Below are 21,059 nucleotides of genomic sequence, written 5' to 3' on the forward strand. Positions count from 1 at the left end.
ATGCAACCTACATCTTATATTGATACTCTCTCAATATTATGGAAGAACTCTTATTGAGATAATCATGTCCTACATGACTACATATTTCACCAGCTTCTTATCGTTGGTAGGTCACATGCAATTCATGATGTCATCAGTGTTTAAAGTCATCCTGATGAACGGTCATCCAACACATACTGGAATAATTGTAAAAGGTTGCCCATACAAGCAAAGGAAAAAAAAGATTGGGGGAGATGGTGGAAGGGGGGAGGTTGTATACAACGTCGAAGCTTGCAGAGGAGCTTGAACATAGAATGGATCAGGGCATAACAGAACAAAAGGAACAGTACAAAGAGGGGGGAACACACCAATTGCAGTGTTGAGGGGAAAAATAGAGGGAAACTTTGAGAAATAAGTGATGTGGGGAAGAATGAGGGTTAGGGGAAGATGCACATAGAAGACAAGATGCATCTGTGTGTATGTATATATATATATATATATATATATATATATATATATATATATATATATATATATATATATGGTGTCCCAAAAAAATATACAACTTTTAAAATGCTTCGTTTGATCCTAAAAAAGCAGTAATTTTGTCACTAATGCTTCATTTATTGTTGCAGAGACCCTGAAGTTTATTTTCATACCAAGCAAGCGCCAGAAAAATGCCAAGACTGACCGTACAACAATGGACGAAAATTGTTGAACTTTGGCACGAGACGAAAAGTGTCATACAGGTGCAACGTCTTTACTCGAGACATTTCGGTATCCACTTCGGCACCAAACTTTCGGACAATAAAGTGCACCATCGCAAAGTTTACCAATGTGAGAACGTTCTGTGACCTTCACAAGGGTCACAGTGGTCGGAAGAGGACAGGTCGTAGTGAAGAAAATGTGGAAATGGTGAGACAGGCGGTCGTTCAGAGTCCAAAAAAATCGATTTGACGACTTTCTGCCAAGATAAACATTCATAAGAGCACCGTTCAGAGGATCCTTTGCAAAGACATTTATGCCTTTCCAAACAAGGCGTTTTCTCACCCAACATTTTGAGGGCCACCTAATCTCCCTCTACGAAGACGTTGAGTGGCCACCGTATTCCCCTGACCTTGCTCCTCCAGACTTCTTGTGGGGGTATCTCAAGGAAAGGATCTATGGAAACCCTAGGCCTCAGACTCTTGATCAGCTGAAGGAAAACATCCACCGAGAAATCCAGAACATTCCTCAGGAAACGTTTCCCAAAGTGATGGAGAGCATGACAACACATTTGCAGGTAGTGATCGGACAACGTGGAGCCTACATCGAACATGTGGTCTAAAAGAAAACGACGATTTTATACCAAAATTTAAATTTTGGTGGCAATTTTGACATTGGTACAATAAACTTCAACCTTTCAGCTTTCTAGCCAGCCATATATCTTTTTAAAAAATATGTTATGACCATCCTCTTTGCAGATGAAAAGTTGTATATTTTTTGGGACACCCTGTATATATATATATATATATATATATATATATATATATATATATATATATATATATATATATATATATATATATATATATACACATACATACATACATTTGCATACATTGTCGAGGCTCGTATAAGAGCTAACACACAGAACATAGAAGAAGGGGAGCAGGAGACAAGAGGGGTAGGAGAGGGAAGCCCAAAACAATGAGGAACAGAGACATGAGGAGATCTGTGAAAGGGAGAAGGATGGAGAGGGGTACATGGGGTGAACAAGATGGACACTACAGGGACTTTCAGGAGGGAAAACGGGCAATTTGAATGACATGGTTTTGGGGTGTATTAACGGGGATAGAAAAGATCATGGATTTGGGTGGGGAAAGATAAGACATTGTGATGAACAGCTGTTTTGAAGGCCTGGAGGAAATAGTGGGATTGAAGAGACTGTGGGAGTTAGTACCAGGGCCAGGAGGAAAGAGGAATGAAAGAGTGAAGGTAAGCAGTGATTCTTGATTTTGGCAGTTTCACCAGAAGGGGTTTTTTGGCGAGCCTTGAGGGCCCTGTGGAAACATAGGGGGAACAGAGCACAGATAGAGCAGGGGGGGGGCAAGGCAGGAGAGGAGATGGTAGAAGATAGAAAGACCACCGACCTGCCTACAGTGAGAGAGTGAGAGACCCAAAGACTCAGCTTCATCGCAGGAGATACCAATGATCCTAAAAGCCTTGGTTTCCACAGCATGAAGCTGAGCTAGGTGTGAGACAGGAGTACCACTCCAGAGGGGAGAGCAGTACTCCATCAGGCTGCAGATTTAAGCTTTGTATGTGGTAAAGCTTTGTATATGCAGGAGCAAACTCTCAGGAATGCAAAAATGGGAATTTGGAAAGAGGTGAGCTTGGGCATGGTTAACGGGGGTAGAAAAGATCATGGTTTCAGATGGGGGGGGGATGATCTAAGATGCAGGTGAACAGCTGTCTTAAAGACATGGAGGAGGAATTACATGAAAGAAATCGAGGAAGTTGGTTCCACAGGTCGCAAAAATAAAGAGGAAAGAATGAGTGGAAGTAAGCAGCGATTCTGGATTTTGGAAGTCTCACTCAAGAGTGCTACTGGCAGATCACGAGTGTCAAACAGAAACCTGGGGGATGATGAAAGAGCAGAGGGTGCAAGATAAGAAAGGAGGTGGGAGAAGACAGTGACTAACGATCTGTCTGCATTGTCAAGGTGATGGCCTAGAGACTCAAACTGTATTCTTTTTTTGTACAAGACTAATTTATTTATTTTTTGAACAAGAGAATAAGACTAAATTAGATTTTACATTTTTTTCAAAGAGAAAAGAGTAAATTGGTATTATTTTTTCTGAATAAGAGAGTAAAAAGTAAATTGTAGTTTTTATTTTTTCCCCTGAATGAGAGACTAAAGAGAAGAGTAAATTTGTATATTTTTTTGTATAAGACTAAATTAAATTTTGTAAAATCTTTTTTCTGAACAAGAGTAAATTGTATTTCATATTCTTTTTTTCTGAACAAGAGAGCAGAGTAAATTTGTATTTTGTAAAATCGTTTTTGATCAAGAGAACAAGACAAAATTATATTTTATACTTTTTTCTGAGCAAGAGACTAAATTAGATATTTTTTTCTGAACAAGAGACTAAATTAGGTTGTTGTTTTTTTCTGAACAAGAGACTAAATTAGGTTGTTGTTTTTTTTCTGAACCAGAGACTAAATTAGATTTTCTTTTTTTAAAACAAGACATAATTACACTTTTTCCTCAACTAAAACTAAATTACATTTTACATTTTCTTCAAAGACTAAATCATATTTTACATTTTTTTGTATAAGACTAAATTAGATTTTTTTTTTCAACAAGAGACAATTGTATTTTATATTATCTTAATGGACTACATTTTTATTTTTATTTTGAACAATATTAGAGTTACAGTGCAACTCAAGAAGCGGTGGTGTATTTTATTTTTTTCTAAACAAGACTAAATTACATTTTTTTTTTTTCTGAACAAGAGACTAAATTAGATTTTGTAAAAAAAAATCTGAACAAGAGAACAAGAAAGAAGAGAGTAAATTTGTATTTTATAAAATCTTTTTTTTGAACAAGAGTAAATTAGATTTTATAAAAATTGTTTTTTTCTGAGCAAGAGTAAATTCCATTTTATATTTTTCTGAACAAGAGACTACATTAGATTTCTATTTTCTTCTGAGACTAAATTATATTTAGTATTTTTTTTTATACAAGATTAAATTACGTTTTATATTTTTTTCATGGACTAAATTATTATTTTTTTCTGAACAAGAAACAAGACACTAAATTGTATTTTTTTTGTTATACAAGACACAATTGTATTTTATTTTTTGAACAAGACGAAAGAGTAAATTGTATTTATATTATATTCAAAGAGAACAAGAGTAAATTTATATTTTACATTTTTTCTGAACAAGAGACTAAAGATGAAATTTTAATTTTTTTAATTTTGTGAACAAGGGAACAAGATACTGATTTTTTTTTTTTTGAACAAGAGAGAAAAGAGAAGAGCAAATTTGTAATATATATATATATATATATATATATATATATATATATATATATATATATATCTACATTTTTTGTTATTTTCAAAAAAGACTAAATTACCTTTCATATGGTTTTTTTTATACAGGGTTGGCGCAGTGGTTAGGGCAGCGGCTTGGGATCCAAAAGGTCCTGAGTTCAAGCCCCGTTGGGCCACTGAATTAATACACCAGGGGGTTGACTCAGCCTGTCATCCTTCCGAGGTCGGCGAAATGAGTACCAGTATACTGGGCCGGTGTATACCCCGGTTAAAATAGGTGTACCATATCCCTGTGTCGTAAGAGGCGACCAGGGTTGCGTCAGGAAGGGCATCCAGCGTAAAACATGTGCCAAATCACTATGCGGATCACACGGATGATCCGCTGTGGCGACCCCTAACGGGAGCAGCCGAAAGAAGAACAAGAAAAAGAAGATGGTTTTTTATACAAGACTAAATTACATTTTATATTTTCTTCAGAGTAAATTTTTTTTTCTGAACAAAAGAACAAGACACTAAATTAGATTTAATTTTGTTTTTTTGAACAAGCGAATAAGAGAAGAAGATACCAGGTCACTTGTATCTCAACAGGTCACTGGAGTGCACAAGTTTCCACACTCTGATTAAAGTGGTAGTCACAATCGTGGAAGCTACAATCGGGAAATGTTTGGAGCACAGTAAAACACACAGCCAAACAAGAGATGGGAGCGCGTGGGGAGTCGCAGCCAAACGTACACCTGGGGTTTGAATATATAAGATCAGTACCTGGGCAGTGAGAAATGGAATTCTTGATGTAAAGTGCATCTCTGCCTGGGGCTCAGGCCTATAAAATTGGAGGATTTAATGGCCAGGGAGAGACACTAAGGAGTCTGGGACATCCTGTGGGAGGGAGGATTCTATTAATCAGATGTCTGGTTCATTAGCAGCGGCCTGGATTTGAGTGGGTGGGTGAAGGGGAAATTTTGAGGAGGTGTGGTGGGGGAAGGGGCATAGAAAGAGGGGAAATTAAGTGGAGGGATGCTGAAGAGGAGGATATAGAAGCGGTGGGGTTGGAAGGATGCTGGCATATAGGAAATTTGGAGGAGGGTACTGACATGGAGGAGTTTGATGCCATTATAAGGGATGTAAAGCAGGATCGATTGTCATGAGAGACAACCTCTGCAAACTGGATTTCTCAAGATTCCTGATCTGGATATATGGAGACACAAATCATGGGAGAGGTGCAAAAAAAAATTGTTGAAGGCACAGAGGAAAGTAGTGCCGTCGGTATGGGCATGGAGGAAAGTAGTGTGTCGGAGGATTGATGCACAAAAACATTTAGGATTGAGACAGGTTTTGGGGGAAAAAAACCTTGAGAAGAAGAAGAAGAAGAAGAAGAAGAAGAAGAAGAAGAAGAAGAAGAAGAAGAAGAAGAAGAAGAAGATAAAGAATAGATTTTGATGAAGAAGAAGAATATAAAGAATAGATTTTGATGAAGAAGAAGAAGAAGAAGAAGAAGAAGAAGAAGAAGAAGAAGAAGAAGAAGAAGAAGAAGAAGAAGAAGAAGAAGAAGAAGAAGAAGAAGAAGAAGAATAACGTGTGGAGTGTTCGTGATGGAGAAATAAGGAAGGTGATGCATTTTAAAATGAATAAAAGCTTTCAAAGGAAGAAGTGTTTCATTCAATGAAGGTTCATTTTCGAGATATTTAGAAAAGGAGGGGAAAAATAATGACGTACAGGCAGATTGAGATTGTGATTATTTTTTATTGGAGTAAAAGAAAATGCTTTTTGATTGTCTTCATTTTTTTCTGAAGCAAAATTTTTGGAGGCTCAAAGGATAGTACTGGAAGAAAAGAAGGGGAATGAGGTACGTGACATCAGAGTGGAGACAAAATTTTCAGGCCAGCTATCTGAGGCCTGGGCGACTAGGCCTGAATAGCACGGATATTAATTTGACAATACAATACAACAATGTACAGTTTAACATGGAAAATTGGATGGAAACACAAACAGCAATACAGTACAGGGCCGAAAATATAACAGAAAAACCTGATGAACTGGGAGGAACTGCCAGTCCAACATCCATGTGCACAGACCCAGAACCCATTAAAAATATGTAGGATTAATAATAAGTCAGTGCTTTGTTGTTTCCTTTTTACACATTAATTTAACCATTTATTTCAGTGTAACTTTGAGAAATTACTCATGCTTGTTTGAAAATCCTATCAAATGACAATTCTCATAATGTATATACTGTATATATGTACAGGCACTGCCAGTGTTTAGCATGCATGAGTAGTGGTTTCCTGATTGTTTTGTGCCTCCATGGTATCGATGCTTTGTGTAGTTGCTGAAATGCCAGGAGTCCAAATTGGCACAGGCAACAACACAGGAGTCTCACATTTCAAACAAACTCCAGCAGAAGATTGCAGAAAATGAACAGCTTGCATTTGATCAGTAAGTTAGCTCAACTGAATATGTGAATTTGCTATGGTCAATGGGTGAGCTTGTTGAAGAGTTGAACCCATCAATGGGTGAGTTTGTTTTACTGAATGCACGAGTTTTCTTTGCTGAGTGGGTGAACATAATGTGGTTGGCGAGTGAGTTTGCTCTTGTGAATGGTTGTGCTTATGGTCAACACTTGAGCTTGTTCTCAATGGGTGAGCTTGCTTTTCTGAATGGGTGAGCTTGCTGTGCTCAGCAGATGAGCTTGCTGTGCTGGGAGGGTGAGCTTGGGCCGCTGGGCGGGTGAGCTTGGGGCGCTGGGCAGGTAAGCTTGGGGCGCTGGGCGGGTAAGCTTGGGGCGCTGGGCGGGTAAGCTTGGGGCGCTGGGCGGGTAAGCTTGGGGCGCTGGGCGGGTAAGCTTGGGGCGCTGGGCGGGTAAGCGTGGGGCGCTGGGTGGGTGAGCTTGGGGCACTGGGTGGGTGAGCTTGGAGTGCTGGGCGGGTGAGCTTAGGTGCTGGAATGATGAGATTGGGGTGCTCAATGGGTGAGATTAGTGCGTCTGAAGCATGAGCTTGCTGTGCTTCACAAGTGAGCTTCTTTGCACATGGAATTTCATTAATATTTTGCAGATTAACACAATTGATGGTGACCATCTGTTGTGACCTATGTATGCATTGATCAATTTTCAATCGGTCAGACCATGACAATATATATATATATATATATATATATATATATATACACACACACACACACACACACACACACACACACACACACACACACACACACACACACACACACACACACACACACACTCAAGGCTCAGGGGAGAGCAAGAACACTCAAAGGATCAGGATGCAACAGAACAAAAGGAATAGTATAGAGAGTGGAGAAACACCAACAGCAGAGTTGAAGGACAAAATTGAGGGAGACTTGAAAAATTTGAAAGTTCAATCTTGAGGTTGGATAGATGTTGTTTTCTGGCTTGCCTGAGAGTGGACACACACTAGTCGAGGGCTTTGTGGAACAAGCTGAGATTACCTTCGGTGGGTTTGCTTTCCAGGAAGAAAAGGCAAGTTGTTTCAGAGGAACTGCATCACCACAGGTTAGTGTACCATGGGTGGGAAGGAGGGTAGCATAACTGTAGAATTTGAGATGGGATGGCTCGGTGCATAATAGAGAGCTGGTTTCTTTTGAAGAATTCCCAGGCTGAGTTCATATCTGGGGCAGTAGATATAGGAGGCCAGTCTTGAAGTGAGAAGGCTAATTGCAGTCCCAACTGTGGAAGAAATTCAGTAATCTTCTCTGTCGGAGTCTGAGACCATTTATTAACAGAAAACATCAACGAACATGCTCATGGAAAAAGAGGATAAACAAACAATGAACAACATCAAACACAATCCCCTTTCTCCTCAAAATGCACACGGTAATTCTCTTTATACTATTTTGGACAGAAAAAGACAGGGGAGGGCTAACAAACATGAAGTAATGTGAACACCAGTTCAGCCTTGAGGAGAGGGTGACAACTGGGTTAGGACAAAACACAGAGACCGGGTGGATTACTTTCTGCTAGACAACGAGGCGTTAGCAAGGCGTTCTCCTCTTTAGCAGCTGGGCAATTCCATTTAAACATTGGAGACACCAGTCTTGGTTAGAGGTATTTCAGTGAGATAAAAGCACACAAGATTTAGTAAGGTACAATTCTATTTTATACTTTGTTCAATCACAAGCCGCAAGTTAATACATCTGAGAATACATGAATATATGTGATGGGAGGATTTGATGGGAGGGTGGAGGATGAGGGGGGGTGATTTGAGTGGGTAGGGTGAGTGGGAATGTTTAAGGGGGAAGCTTTGAGGGAGTGGTGTGAGGATGGGCTCACACGGTCCACCATCAACCCCTTTCTGATGAAACTACCTAAATCCAGGATCACTGCTCACCTCCACTCATTTGTTCCTATTTTTCCCAATCTGTGGAATCAATTTCCACCTCCTCTTCAATCTCATTCTTCTCTCCAGGTCTTCAAGATAGTTGTTCACCACCATCTCAAATCGTCCCCAATACAAAACCATGATCTTTTCTACCCTCGTTAACCCCACCCAAATCCCTTCTCCTTGCAATTTTCCAGTTTTCCCTCCTTGGAGTTTCCTTCTGGATCCATCTTGTCCACCACATGCATGCATATTTTCCATCCTGATTTTGTCTGTTGTGTCCTGATCAGTTCAGTGTACTAACTTTGCAAGTTCCGTTGTGTTATACTGTCAATTGCTGATAATAAAAGCAGACAATTGGTTGCCTATTTTGATAATAAAGCAAGATAAATAACAAGGTAATTGGTCAAATTTGAATGTTCATCAATTAACAACTATTATAACATGCAAAAGAACATGAAGTTGCTTTTGAAGCATCTATCTAACATTTTCCTCCAATAATCCAAATGCTGTCATATCCAAAACAGCAATGACTGATCCTGTACAAAGCTTTCTCCTCTCAGCTCCTCATTTGAAATATCCAATTAGGAATGAGAACGTGACAGAAAAAAATTGGTGTGGGTGAAACGCCAGTGAATGAAGAGGAAGAAAAAAAAAAGATCATAAAAAATAAATACCATAATAATAATGATAAAATAAATTTCATATGAACCCTTGCTATAATGCCCTTGTGCCTGCCCAACTGTTCTCCCCACCTCAACCTAATTCCCCTCTTCCCAGTAAAACTATTAAGTAAATGAAATTATGAAGTAAATAAACTGTGATAGATTAAATGAACTGGGGTGTTGATGAACTACGGGAAAGCAATGGCCTGCCTGCTCCTGTGTCAAAGTTCCTTGTATATCCTTGCATAATTGTGGGTGTACCAGCCACCTGTTTTGAAAAACAATATACTGTATTGTCATCATAGTGATGGCTGCCATTTGTTCATCAATGACTCAGATCACACGCAACCTGTACAACCTTTCTGTTTGAACCTGCCTGCATTTTATGAAAATATGAGAGGTGTTAACAGGTGGTGGTTTTGAGGTGTGCTAGGCATTGAAAAGCTGGAGAGTCATTGGCCTCTTGGTGGTTGCCTTTTGCTTGTGGGCTGGCAGTAGCAATCACTGCCTGACCATACATCCCAAAATACACTTTATAGCAGCCTTTGGTGATCTTCAAACGGATGTAAAGGCCAGTGTGTGGCAGCTTCAAACCTTGCCCAGATTCTGAAGGATCAACACACACCCAAAATCTGGGGCCTCCAGGTGCTAAGGTTTGGCCGTGAAAGAATAATGTACAAATGGCACAGACACACAAACAAACAAATAAACAAGCCGGTAGGTGACATGGGTGGTAGCAATATAATTGCATACTAGTCATAGTTTTTGACGGATCGGGCTGAATTTTTTTGACAAAGAGGTTGATTATAGTGCGCATAAAAGCGCCGAAGCCGATTTTTGATTTTCGAAAAAAAAAATTTAAAATATTTTTTCGGATTTTTTCAAAAATTTCAAAGTCCCGTTGCTAGGCAACGGTGGCGTCCATAGCAACGGTGCTCAAAAGCATACAACTAGATCCCGGTATGAACCTACCAGTCAAGTTTCATCAAAATCGGTTGACTCCTCTGGCCTCCAGAGCTGTCCATTACATACAAACAAACAGACAGACATACAGACAGCTGGAAAACCTGAGAATAAGGGTAGTCTAGCAACCACCCAACACTTGAAAATATTTTTTTAAATATTTACTTCTAAGAGAGCAGTGCATGGCACTGAGTCATCTCCTTTCGAGTTCATCACCAGTCACCATGATTCCTGTCGCCTGTATTGGTGTTCATTATTAATTTGGGTCTGGCCGGCAAATTTTCCTCCGTGCTCTTACACAATTTCGTGGCTGGGCAGCGTGGCTCCATTGGCAGGTCTGCCCACCTGCCGAACTAATTCTTCCACACCCACGGCTCGCTGAGACTATCTCCGAGCCTACCTACTCCTCACTAATGTGGGGAATGCCCTCACTGGCACTTCCCCCTCAATGCCCACAGGGCATTTTGGTGCTCCAGGTCCCTTTTCCCTGGGAACCCATGCTCATTACCTAATTTAACTCCTCGGTTTCTTGGACACACGGCCTACTCTGGACGACTACTCCAGCGCCCGGGGTGTCCTCTACTCGATACTCACCTTTCACAAGCCACGCTACGAGCCGGTTAATCATCTCCTGCACCCTGCAAAATGTTTCGTGCCTTCGTTCAACACCAACCACAAAACGACATCCCTTTGTTAATTTGACTATCCCAGTTACTAATATAACTCTAACTTCGGGTTCCCTTGGGTGGGATTCACTCCTTCCCCCAATAATTTGTTCACTCCATGCATTTCACATTCACTCCATTCAGAATCAGGCCCACTGACCCACATTCACTCATCATTTTTCCACTCACACAGACGCTCTACTAGCTACATTCTTCTAACTAACTCATGCTCCCCGTTATCCCTAACTCGAATGCACGTTCCATTTAATTCTATAGAGCTAAGCTACATCCCCCACTCCACATTCCATGTCTGTCCTTGTTCCCAATGATCTCTAATTTCTAACCTAAATTCCCCTAACTCGTGTTCCCAGACCCACATGGAGGACTGCTTTGAATGCCCCCATGAGGCCGTTCTATCTAATGCTATCTCCTTCCCCTAACTAGTGCTCCTTTGCCCAGGCGAGGATGTTCACTTCATCCTCGCCTGGCTTCGTTCTCCCAGATGCAGTCTTGGTGAGCCTTCTGTCTCCACGGAGGTGGTCGGCAGCACATCCATCGCCTGTTAATTGATTCAAATTTTGCACTGGCTTTGGACAATCTCCTACAGGAAACGCCGACGTGTCCGGCATACCCACTATTCGTGCTGCGGGATCCCTGCCGATGTCACTTGCAAACGGGCCACCCCGTGAGCTTCTCCACGCCCACTCTTACTCTGGCCATGCACAAGAGCCGTCCGGCGGTCACACAGGCATTTGCACTCGTGCCGGGTGTCCCGCCAGCACTAATCATGTCGCACAGCACGTGGGCCCTCGGAAATGGGCTCACATGGGAAAATATTTTTCCCCAAGTTCCCATAATCCCTTTGTTCGCTCTGCTTTTACCCATCCGTGTCCGATAACTTATCTGGCACGGAGCGTTTTGACGCCGGCTCCTCCGAAGCCATTAGCACTTCATTCAATGGTCCGCGCTCGGGTGGTTTGCCAAGCACAGACTGTGCACAATGTCGTACCTTGCACGCAGAGTCCCGTGGAGTGGGCACAGTTTCCAAAATAATTTTATCACGCTCGGGAGGCCCACCCTTCCCGTCTGTCACACTAACCGCTACTCCCGTCTGGGTCGATGCGTTCCCTGCACCATCACACACACTCATCCATGCCATGGTACTCACGCCCTGCATACATTCTGACACAATCATACTGGGGGCTTGTGTCAGCCAAATATATCCCGGGGCTTCTACCCCCCCCCAAAAAAAAAACTTGCCATGTACACTTTCCCATTATGTGCCCGCTCCACCTCGGAAAAACTGACTGGACTTACCTGGTCGCCATCTGCTTCGAGGGAGCATATTCTCTCCCTTCTTTTCCTGAAGGAGGTTATCCTGACCCTTACATCGGGTCTCAAGACATTCAACCAGCTCAATCTTAAGGCCCGGTCACACCTTGACGTTTTAGCCAACGTATGCCGATTTTTGAATTTTTTTTCTAAAACGCTGGCACACGTTGAATACATTATGGGTAAGTTTTGATAACATTGAGAGCACGCTGAAAAACACTGCCATACGTCGTTGTACGTTGGCTTTAAACGTACTTTTTGGTTGTCCTCAAATTTTTTCATGCTTGAAATTTCACGACGTATGCCGGCGTATGACTCACATGTTCCGCTACGCTGGCCACAAGTTGTATGCACGGTCTGCGATCGTTGACAGACGTCAACACATGCTACTTGTAAGTTAATCATAAGTTGAGACACGCCGAGGTAATGTTTAGCGTTCCCGAAACTTATTTCTAACCTATGATTAACCTGTTGTTGGCACGTTACGCGATCGTTGCCACACGTCGACAGACGTTACTTTTAAGTTACTCATAGGCTGAAAGACGTTGGTATAATGGATCGTCCTTGCGACAGCGTCCAGGGCCACGGCCAGGACACTTATTTGCAGCATTCTTCAAACTTTTCTTCGGCATGACGAGGATGTTCACACTTCGATGTCTAGCTTGGCGATGATTCCAATTGTCCATCGGCAGCGTCTATTTAAAATAGTCGAGTTTGAGCGTTTTAACACGTTCAGAAGAAACGCTTCAAATTTCCAAACCCCAGCGTCAAAAAACAAAGGCGAGTGAGAGCAATTTAAATCGTTCATTGTAAACAATGAAATAGCTGAGTGGTACCGTTTAAAAGTCGTTGAGTGGAAAAAAAAATCCAATTGTTGAGCGCAAGCGTCTACTTTCAATAGTGGAGATGCAGCCATTTAAATCGTTGAGTTTATCATTTAAATCGTTAAATCGTTAAACGCAAGGACGATCCATCATAACCCACACCCTCCCCCTCACACTCACCTACTACTGCCAACATGAACAAACCACTACTAATACTAATACTGATACTGATACTGATACTGTTACTGCTGACATGGACATCGACTCAAAAAGGACTCGAAAACACTGTTGGGTTCCCCTTTTATGAGCAGCATTTTTATATACCAATTCCCAAAACCGCTGGGAACACGTCTTTATATGGCAGTTGTAAGCTAGAAACACGTTATTTATTTATTTTTGTCGACCGGAAGACGTCATTGGAATACGTCTACATACGGCGATGTGTGTTGGGTCTACGTAAAGAATTGGTTCAAAGCATGTCAAACATAAGTTAGAAATAAGTTTCGCGTTAAAAAGACATTACCGCGACGTGTTTCGACTTATGAGTAGCTTATAAGTAGCCTTTGTGGACGTGTGTAAGCGTCCGCATATCGTGTGTAAAACTTATCCCCATCGCATGCGGAACGTGTGTCATACGCCGAGTACGTCGTAAAATTTTGAACATGTTTAAAATTTCTTGACGTACTCTACTTACTACGACGTATGATAGCGTACTTTAGCGTTCTACTCACGTATACCAAACTTACTCATACCGTATTTGACGTGCCCCAACGTTTTAGACACATTTTTCTTAGGTCGGCATACGTTGGCAAGATCGCCAAGGTGTGACCGCGATGTTGTCACTTCCATTTCTACGGCAGTTATGATTCGAATCGTTGTGCGTCAGCATTTTAATAGGCTACGTCACGACATCGTCGGCGATGCGTGCAACGCGCTATGCCTAAGTTAGACTATCGTTGGGCATTGGTTGTGTAGGCCGACAACAGGTTCAGCATTCGTTGGTATAAGTTATCTATAACACAACGAAACGTTCTGTGTCCGTTACCAATGCGTTATACATAAGACCAAGTCGCTATGAATACGTCCGAATCTTTCAAAAAAAACATCAAAGTTCAACGCAAGCCAGCGTTTTACATACATTTTAATACGTTGCCATCGCTGGCTAAAACGTCAAGGTGTGACCGGGCCTTTAATGTACTTCACCTTCCCTTCTATTTGTGTTTGCTCCTCTTTTACTTTATGTAATTCATCATTCACCCGTTCCATCTCTGTTTGTGTCTCCGTTAATTTCTCCCTTGCTATGTTAAAACACTCTTTGGTCTTGTCCTCGTGTTTCTTTAATTGCTTGCCCATTTCCTGATTTTTCGTCTCTACCTGTCCGAGTTTATCTACTTCTCTCTTAACCGCCATTATTTTATTCGTCACTTCTTCCTTACCCGTCTTCATCGCAGTCCAAACACCCTCCATATTCTCTTTCACCCTGTTCATCTCCTCATGTTCTGTCCTGATCTCATTTGCGAAATTACGGTCCATGTTTTGCATTACTCCCTTTCCCTTTTCCAGCTCTGCCTTCAACTCCTCCTGACCCGCCTTCATTTCCTCCCGAATTCCATCGCCATTTACTCGAATATCCTCAGCCAGTTTTTGCATGTCACTCTTCTGTTGTTTTTGTCCTGCTTGCATATCACTCCTCATTTGGTTTTGTCCTGCTTACATATCACTCTGCATACCACTCTGTTGGTCCATCATCTGTTTCACCATTTCCAATATTTGAGTCATGTCAAATGGCTTTGGCGAAGCCAATCTACTATGATCGGATGTGGATCCCATGGGGATCACGATGTCCTCCATGAGGGAAATTTGATGATGGGGGTGCCCAAACATCGTTGTTATCGCGGTTGCCACCAACGTTTCCTCTGGGTATGGCTGCAGGGAACGATCTCCGTCAAAGCTGTCATACTGAGCCATGGATTCCTCTAACATTGTTGTTACAAAACCCACCTGAACCAGCTCGTCTTGGTCCACCATGGTCCATCCAAATAATTAAATAAAATTTATATCCTAACCTGCTCTTAATTTTGGGGGGTGCGATAAGAACAACCCAGGTTTGAATCCTGTTCCAGACACCAAAGTGTCCAGGGTTTGTACCACTTCTGACAATAAAGTGTTGTGGACCTGGGGTCAGGGTGAGAAGACCACGAGGGGGTCCAATGCCACACCACTACCTCGGGTTCCCACAAGACTCGCCGGAATTGCAGGCCATCACACACAGGTAACTCCGTGACATGGCTGGTCGCGAATCTAATGCTAATAACTCAACCACGTGACTTAGGGTCCTGCATCAAATGGAAACCGGTTACCTAAAATGGTCAGGTGATCTAATTACAGGGGGCATGCCCTCAGTATGCCTTGGTCAAACTGGATCACCTTACTGCATCAGATGCAGCTGAGTGTAACTGCCAAGGATGTACCGGAGAGAAAACAGATAGTTGGGGGACAACGTCCCGGCTAGGCTTGGATACGGACCATGCTGGACCAATGAAGGAAAAGATGAAAACGAGCTGGGAACATTTCTGCACAAGCATTTATTTACAATCAGGCAAGGAAAGGTATGTGACACAGTGAATGGGTTTTATTATTATGTACAGCAGGGATAGCAAGGAATTCGTGGGATGCGACAAAAGGTAAGCAACTTACAAAAGCAGACTGAGCAGACTTATCCCATTATATCTTCTACAATCTTAACTTATGCCACGACAGGCACCACCACACACACACACACACACACACACACACACACACACACACACACACACACACACACACACACACACACACACACACACACACACAAACCTGATGAAGATTAGTTAGCCAGAAGGAAGGAGAGCAGATGAGGACTAACGGCCTCTCAATACCTGTCTGGGTCGGCTGACCAACGCAACCCAGTACACTATGGGGGATGCTCCGCTTGAGCAATCCCACCTTAAGAGTCGGCGCATTATCTCCTGCTTGATCACTTTGCCGGGGCTCATTGAAATGTGTGCTCCACACTGGTCCAGAAGTACATCTGTCGCACACCAGCCCCAAGTGTAGATGCAGCGACAGGCAGACAACGAGGAGCGGTGAAGTGAGGGTGGAGCAGAGAGGCGAAGGATCGGGTGAGGCAGGCAGGCGGACGAAGAACAGAGAGAGACCGAACGGCTTCATGGTCTGCCTTTTATAAGCCCTGGCGAAGGGTGGGGTGACGACCTGAAGCGACGCGCTGTCATCCGAATTGTGCTCTCCTTTTGGGTCCCGGTCCCACCCTGCCAGACTCCTAGGACGAAGTGGTCTCATTCGCACATCCGGCACAACACGGTCCAAACTCCTGGGCCGTGTTCTGATGACTGGACGAGGGTTATGTTGGCCCCGCATGCCCATCCGGTGCACCCCCGGTGAGCTGCGGTTGGTGCTGTTTATGTGCTTTGCCCGTCCCCGCACCATGCGGCCCATGCAGCCTGGGCCATGCAGCATACCTCTGCTTTGTGGCGAACTGAATCGATGTGGAGGTGCGAGGAGGTGCGAGATGACCTTTCCCATGTGCGGAAGATGTTGGTGGTCGAGGTTGGTGAGCTTTTGGTGAGCGAAGGTTGAGTCAGGTGAGACGCCGTTTCATTTTTTCATATATATATATATATATATATATATATATATATATATATATATATATATATATATATATATATATATATATGTTTATATTTTTAAGAAACCTTTACTTTGATTAATTTAAGGCTTCATATTTTAAAAGCAGAATATAGTTGAAACAATTGTAGTTAAAAAAAAAAATCCTCTGTCTTCATTTTAATCTTTCTTTCAAAAATCCAAACAGCATGTCAGCCTTTTTGTCATTTATGTTTTCATAATAAAACTTTTTACCTTGTTATTGAAAGCTACATTTATAAAGAAATATTTTCAGAAGTGAAAAATAATTTTATCAGTGGTGCAAAGTCAGTGTTTGGTACATGGAATCACCTTCGTTCAATAGCAGGTTTCCCTCCAGAGATTAAAAGCAGCAGTATACCACCTTCTCATGTCATCCTCCATCCCTTTCCCACAATTTTTTTTTTTAATTCCTGTTAACCCATTTCTCTCCCTCTTCTCTCTCAGCAGTATACCACCTTCTCATGTCATCTTCCATCCCTTTCCCACAATCGTATTTTTTTTTAATTCCTGTTAACCCATTTCTCTCCCTCTTCTCTCTCCTCTATTCCTGCTCATTCATTCCCATGTTTGTGTCCACCTGTTGCCCCGCTGGGTTTCGGCTCCGGATGAAGACTACTTGATGATGAAAACATCAGATCTTAATCAACCCGTAATATTAGGCAAATACTGCATTTTGGTCATTTTTCGTTTAAGTATGAACTTTCTCAACTATAACTTTTTTGTTATTTTTTTTATATTGATCTATGGCTCATGGAGAAGTTTGTACATAAATCACTTGGAAGACAAAGACATTGACGGACAACAGTGTATTTTGTTGACAATGGGCAAATACAGAATATGGGATTTCAACACAGTTTCTGCATCTTGAGCTTCCGGTGAAGAGGGAAATTCTAAACAAGATAACCTCTTTCTTCATGTGTACAGTTTTTATCCATTCTTAAGACGGAAGACAAAAATCTAGGCAGAGAAATCACTTGCATTTGGAGCACAGGATTGATGGATTATGAAAGAGATGGACCGCCGAGATGCTTCCAGCAGCACAGAGCAATTTGGTTCCATCTATCCTCAAATCCAATAACTGTCCAAAGCTTATGGATGCACCGTGCTTTCATTGACAGCATCGCATTTGGACCTCCCAGTCTGCTGAGACTCATCGTGCTGCTGGGATTAAGCCACTGATAAAAAAAATTGAGTCATAAGTCAGCGGCAAAGTCTGGTATTAGTCCTTGCACCCTAAGCCAGCAGAACTGGGGACTGAAAGGCTCAAGTAACCTTCATTTGATTAGTGCATTGTGCAATGCTGTTTCAAGGTGTGAATCTTTCTAATTAAATTGTCAAAAATAAGACAAACATTTTAATAACGTTTCACTCGTTATATTCAAACAATTGAAGGATTTTTAAAAACGTGTTCGATAAGTCCAGCCATTTCCGAACGTCGCATCCAATGGTGTTTGAAATAAGCTCAGTGGTAATGTGAGATTTTTCTCAATTTGCCAACATTACATCTGCACTGATGAATTAAACTTCCCCAGAGGGAGCTGGACCACTGGGCTGCAACTCGATTGGGTCACTCGTTTCAGAAATATTTCACTTAAATTCTTTCCAGAGGTTTTTAACCACACTTCTCATGGAGTATCAGGTCAGGTCAGGAATGGGAGCAAGCGCCGGAGCAGCGCGTCACTGCATACACTTTCCGTTGGTACTCAAGGGGCCTCCGTCTGGCAATCCCCAAGGCAGATGCCTGGCTCATCCCCATCTCCTTGACATGCCAATCAACCTGCTAAAATCACGAGACACATGGTCGGCCCATTTGCCACCTCCACTCATGAGGCTCCCTCACTGAGAGAATCTGGTAAGAAGGAACAGCGTCAGGAAAACCAGCCACATATCCATACAGCTACAGCTGACACTCATAGACAATGCAGGTAACAAATCCAATTTGAGTCTCTCTCAGCAACCGCTCGTTGGGCACAAAGTCAGAAAAGTGATCGCCAAGGATTCTCCGAAGAGACCTGCTACCAAAGTAATTAAGTCTCCGTCTCAGATACCTAGTCAGAATCCAAGTCTCACTTCCAGAGAGCGAGACTGGAAGTCCCATGGACCTGAAGGCTCGGACTTTCGTCCTCCTGCACAGGTACCGACAGTGCCACACCCCATGATCCAGTGAATCCATGACTCCCCAGGCCTGACCCAGACATCTATTGACCTCTGGCTCTCAGCCAACAGAGATATGAATATCACTGCCAAGGTAAGTGAATCTCTCTGTGACCTCAACATCCTCACCACAAACAGGTACAGACAAGATAGCAGCATCCAAGATGTCATTGAAAGCCTGGATCTTAGTTTTGCCACAGGAAACCTGTAATATTTGCCTGGTATTGACTTAATGGTTCGGGTGGTAGGCTTGGGATCCTCGGATCCTTAGTTCAAATCCCCCTCTGCTGTTGAATTAATAACAGGTGGGGTTGACTTTGCTTGTCGTCCTTCCTAGGTTGGCAAAATGAGTGCCAGCTTGCTGGTATCCTGCGTCGGAGTGGCGACCCATCCAGGATTGTGCCCAATAGCCAAGGAGACTGCTTAGGCAGCACCAACGGTCTATCGAGAGTGTGGTCCCAATTGATGGATGGATGGAATCCCATAATCCAAGTGGCTCTGACTCCTCAATCAGCACCTCGATGGCCCCCAAAAGGATATCCAGAGTCTCTGCAAAGATGATTGTATCATCTGTCAAATCAAGGTCAGAGATCTTGACATTCCCAAACTATTCACCGCAGCTTGAACTGTCCCACATCCCCCCAGAATCCAATCCATACAAGCGCTGAAAAGTGTTGGTGCCAGGACACACATGATGAACTCCAGCAACAACTGGAAATAAGTCCGAGATGGTATCACAACATCTCAGAGCACTCTCAATGCCAGAGTATAGTTGAGACATCAGATTCATCAGTTTTGGTAGCACCCCACGAAGAACTAAAATCCGCCAGAGGGCATTTCGATTCACTGAATCGAATGCTTTGCAGAGATCAACATAGGCTGCAAGCAGCCCCTGCCGAAACTCTTGTTTGCATTCGGTGAGGACCCGAGGGCAAGGATATGGTCAATCGTTAACCTCTTTGGTGTAAAGCCTGACTGCTCTGGCTGCTGTTGCTCAAGCAATTGGTGGCGAACCCTATCAATAATTATATCCGAGGAAATACATTGCCTGGCACTGAGAGCAGCGTCACGACTTGGTAGTTGTTGCAGTCCTGACCTTCACTCTTCCCTTTCCAGAGAGGGACAACAAGGCCCCTCTTCCAGTCAGTTGGGATGATGCCTGTGTTCCATGTAGAGCACAGAACTGCAGGCAACAACATGAGGACAGCATTTCCACCAGTCTTGAGAAGTTCAGCAAAGATGCCACAACTCCCAGGAGCTTTACCCCATTTCAACCGGTTCACTGCAGCCTGTGTTTCCACAAACAAAGGTGGATCACAGTTGATTGATGGTCAGCAATAGGGATAGTAACTCCCCTGCTATCCAATTCAACAGCTGGTGGATCATCCTGGTACAGCCACTCAAAGTAACTGGCCCAGTAGGCCTTCACTTCGGACTCCTCTGTCAAGAGCCCATCATCCTCCGCTTTAACTGCAGTACACCGAGTGACGGGCTTGGAGGAACACAATGTGTGAATTCCCCTGTAAGCAGGGCGAGAATTTCTTGACCACGGGTGATGCTCTACCCCCTCACAGATTCCTTGTTCATTGGCCTCCTTGTCCCCCCTCAGCGCATGTGCAGTTTTACGCCTCAGCTCCCTGAACAGCTCAACTCTGCCAATCAGCCTGGCCCTGCAACTCTGTTCAATGGTATCCAGTGTCCCTTGAGAGACAAAATTCTTCTTTGCCCTACGGTGAGTTCCAAGACATCCACCGGCAACATCAAGGATGGTGGGCTTGAAGGCACTCCACAACCCTTCAGGATTCGCTTAAAGCACCCAGACACTCCAATCCCCACTCAGCCTATTCGCAAACTCCTCAGCTCCCCTCTCATCCTTCAGCTTGCCAACATCCAGCCTCGGCTGGGATGGCACCATTCTCCTGGATGTAAGCTGAAACTTCAGAGTTGCTACAAATAGCCTTTTGTCGATATTGAGGAACTGAGCACTCCGGTAGATCTCGCAGTTCTGGATCATCTTCTCGCAACCATCAACGTGAACATGGTTAATCTCCTTTGCCACACCACCAGCATTGGAATTCCAAGTCCAGCGATGAGCCTGTGTGCACTAAAACTATGAACCAGCCATCCTACATCCATGACTTCTTGCAAAGTGAAGGAACTTAGTGTTATTCTGGTTTAGTGTTCCAGAACCATGGGTCCAACACATGTCTCATAACCATCCCTATCAGTTCCAGTCGATGCATTTAAATCCCCCAAGACGAGAAGAGTATCTCACCTTGGGAACTGATCAACCACAGACTCGAGCGTGGCGTAGAATGCGTCCTTCACGTTGAGATCACTCGCCTCGGTTGGAGCATAAACAGAGACCAGG

The 21,059-nt window shown here is 43.0% G+C and overlaps 1 long non-coding RNA gene across 2 annotated transcripts in view; it reads left to right on the top strand.

Moving 5' to 3' along the window:
- Positions 1-5,573: 5,573 nt before the first annotated feature.
- LOC147022737 (uncharacterized) overlaps positions 5,574-21,059 on the top strand; it is a 77,606-nt gene continuing 62,120 nt past the window's right edge. For both annotated transcript variants that reach the window (XR_015059886.1, XR_015059885.1), the window contains exons 1-2: positions 5,574-5,628; positions 6,346-6,455. This is a non-coding gene — a long non-coding RNA (uncharacterized LOC147022737). The remainder of the gene's footprint in view (positions 5,629-6,345; positions 6,456-21,059) is intronic.

The sequence above is a fragment of the Eptatretus burgeri genome, chromosome 7 (assembly GCF_056783735.1).
Source record: "Eptatretus burgeri isolate ZD-2024b chromosome 7, Ebu_testis_v1, whole genome shotgun sequence".
Lineage (NCBI taxonomy): Eukaryota > Metazoa > Chordata > Myxini > Myxiniformes > Myxinidae > Eptatretus > Eptatretus burgeri.